At 39.4% G+C, this 3,309-nt stretch overlaps 1 pseudogene; it reads left to right on the top strand.

The window, feature by feature from the left end:
• The first annotated feature begins 2,139 nt into the window (after nucleotides 1–2,139).
• Nucleotides 2,140–2,863, top strand: LOC101561471 (annotated as a pseudogene).
• The last annotated feature ends 446 nt before the right edge of the window (nucleotides 2,864–3,309 follow it).

The following is a 3,309-nucleotide window of genomic DNA, read 5'->3' as shown; positions in this document are numbered from 1 at the left end:
CCAACAGCTTGATTAATAAGGTGAACTCCAAAAATGCAGTTCTAAAATTAATGACAAGTTAATACATTTCGGTGTTAGGAACTTGGTTCTGTCAGTGAAAATAAAGAATTGCAACTTTGTAGATTTGCACTAAAATAGTTGACAACCCCATTCAAGGGGTATTAAAAATCCAGTGTGGCAGATAAAGTACACCAGTGGGTGAGAGCTGAGGTTTCGCTTTAATTTGATCCTTTTTGTAGCTACTAAAGAGCACGTCTTCCCTTGATGCTTACCGCAGGGTAACAGGATCCTGTGTGTGGAATATTGTCACTGAAGCTGTAGTCAAAGCACTACAAGAGCTAGAGTCAGAGATTGGGTTTCTAGGACAGACACTGAAATGTCCCCCAATGTGAGAATGAACCTCTCTAGGAAACTTTCAACCGAAAGAACTCTTTAGCAATAGGACAGACTTTAGAGGTAGATTTTCTCTACAATTTTAGTGGCCCCTTATTGTTGTGATGGGAACCTGAATTTTCATTGCTGTTTGATATTGGGTAATATTTATGTATTTACGGCAATACTTCTTGTACTTTAGCTGCATCTGTTGACTTTTGGTATGAGGCTTAGTTCAAGTTCTTTCTAGTCTCATATTTGATGTCTGCTTGTGACATGTAAGTGAAAGAAGTTGCCAAATATCTGTAAAGAGTACTGATAAGAGAATCCATGAAGTCAAGTAATACTTGATTCTTTCACCATACAATGAATGTATTCTTATAAAAGTTAAACGAATTGGTCATGCTGTATATTTCCCTAGGATACATAAGCACATGATAAAAATGGTATCAAAATATGGAGTAAGTCATCCCCAAACTGGAAGGCATTTTGCTTGTCTCTTCTTTATGCAACAAATTACTGAACAAATCCGCTTTGAAGGTCCTGGATTGCAAGCAGCCTATAAGTTCTCTGGCTTCTTCAAACATTGATTTCTTACACAATAACATTGAGCATCTTATATCATTTAAGAGAAACAATTACACTGTTTGGAATTATCTTAAAAGTTTAGGTGGTATCTATGTTAATAATCTAAAGATATTTGTTTCCTCTTTGATTTTAAGTACTGTATGTTTTTATTGTCATGTATGTTGCCCTCCTTTTTCTTGTCAGCAGGGACAAGAATTTATGTTATTTATTATGGTTGTTAGGAATGTAATCAAGACTCGCATTAAATGTATCATGCTGGAGGCTTCAGGTATTTACCAAGGTACAGAAAACAAGCCCAAGTTGTGCTGTACAGACTCCCGCCCCTATCCCCATTCACCTCACTATCTCTGGCCCAGCAGCTTGAGCTGTACAACTACACAGATGGGGCTCCCCTACTTTCATCTTGTGTTCAAGGTGAAGACCTATAGCAGGTAAGAGGGAAAGAAATAAGTGTAGTATTTATTCTTGTGGTTTTAACCTGCCAGATCATCTGGAATGCTAGCAGATTGTGTTCCTCAACCGGGAGGAACAACCAGCCCTACTCAGACCATAAATATGGAAGCCACAGAATAAGAAGGACCAAGAAGGCCACACCAGGTCAATACTGAAGGCTTATAAGCTCCATGGAGAGTCACTGGTAGAATTTCACACTGAGAGACCAAAGAACCTGGAGTCTGATGATCACAGGCATTGGCATTAGCAAAAACCACACCTGTTCAAGCAGCATGGAGCTTTTCAAAATATAAGCGAACTTCTTTCTTTTTCTTTCTTTCATTTTAACCAAGCTATAAACCTATTGGATTGCTTCTCCTCCAGCAGGGGTGTGTTCCTCATGAGTTTCCTGGCCCATATGGAGATAATCTCTGGATACTTCCCTAGAGAACTCAGAAGTGTCCTTGACCAGTCTGTTAGGCATTTGGTAATCCAATGAAGTTGACAATTGCCATTAACCATCATGATCCACCCCTTGTCTACATGACAACCAAGCATAGCCCTTTAAACCATACTTAATCTCCAAATACAGAGAAAGTTCATAATTCTGTCTATCATGATAGAACTGTCCTGAATACAATAGAAAATGTGCTGATTCCTTACCCAGAGTAGAAGTCAAAGCCTTCTACTTGAGTGGTTTGCTCTTCTAAAATTCTATAATTTAGGAGATCTAGCAGGTAGAGAAGCATGGCCAAACGTTGTGGGGTGTGCCTGAGTGAAGAGACCTGAAAACAGGTGGACATCTTAAAACAAAATCTTTTCCAGGAGGCTAAGGAATTTCTCTACAGATTTTTTTTTGCTACAGAAAATCATATGCCTGAGTCAACTCTTGCACAAGGACTCCTTCAATGTGGCAGGCTTGACCTCCCTTAGGGTCCCACTGGACATCCCTATCCCAGACCCTCCAACCAAGGGTGATGAGGTGGAAACAGATAAGCAGAAGAAGAAATAAGACCCTAAGTATGGCTTTCTCTCTGGGAATAAGAAACTCCTGGCCCTGCTTGCTCTAATTAAGACAGAAGCATGGACTCTCAAATAGAGGTGCATTCTTGTGATTGCATGGGTCCAGCACTTGATCCCCAAGATTGAGGATGGAAATAGTTTTGGGGTAGAAATTGACGAGAAAGTTCTGGAAAGGGTGAATGCAGTCAGTACCAAAGTAGAAACCTTCCAGACAACCATTTTCATGTACTTCTCAGAACCTGAGCATACTGTGGCCAAGGCCTCTAAGGAGGTCCATGTAATGGATTACTGGGCCCCGGTGCATGAGAGAGATGAGGCCACCTATGGGAAACTCAGGGCCATGGTGCTGGACCTGAGGATGTGCTATGCAGAGCTTTACCATATCACCAGCAGCAAATTGGAGAAAATTGTCAACCCAAAGAGCAAGGAGAAGCCATCTATGTATTGAGCCCAAGAGTAGAAGAAAAATAAACAAGTTCCTTGTAGGGAAAAAAAATTCTATAATTTAATATTATAATGTAGATTTAATACTTCAGTGCCAATATTACATTAATCAGTGTTATGTTACATGGCATAGGAATGTAAAGAAAAGATACATGTCTGCTCTGTCTATCTATGCACTGTCACATTTTTAATGAAATAGCCAAGAAATTCTCATAACAACTACTACAATTCTTGTTGCTATAACTGGTCACATAGTCATAGCTGATATTTATAAATATCTTTACCTATAAGTCATTCTGTATTTCTTTGGCCTTCAGCAAGCCAAGCAATTCAGTAGATTTTTATTCTTTATCTGTTAGGAATCTAAAGTGTGTGGGTCTTTATCATCCAGCTTGGATTGAGTTGTGTAGTTTCTCATTGACATAAGTGATCCCTAAGGGATCTTCTTCA

This window comes from Octodon degus, unplaced genomic scaffold (genome assembly GCF_000260255.1).
Source record: "Octodon degus isolate 3935 unplaced genomic scaffold, OctDeg1.0 scaffold00166, whole genome shotgun sequence".
Classification (NCBI taxonomy): domain Eukaryota; kingdom Metazoa; phylum Chordata; class Mammalia; order Rodentia; family Octodontidae; genus Octodon; species Octodon degus.
The sequence above is the reverse complement of the archived record's forward strand: the minus strand, read 5'-3'. Positions and strand labels throughout refer to the sequence as shown.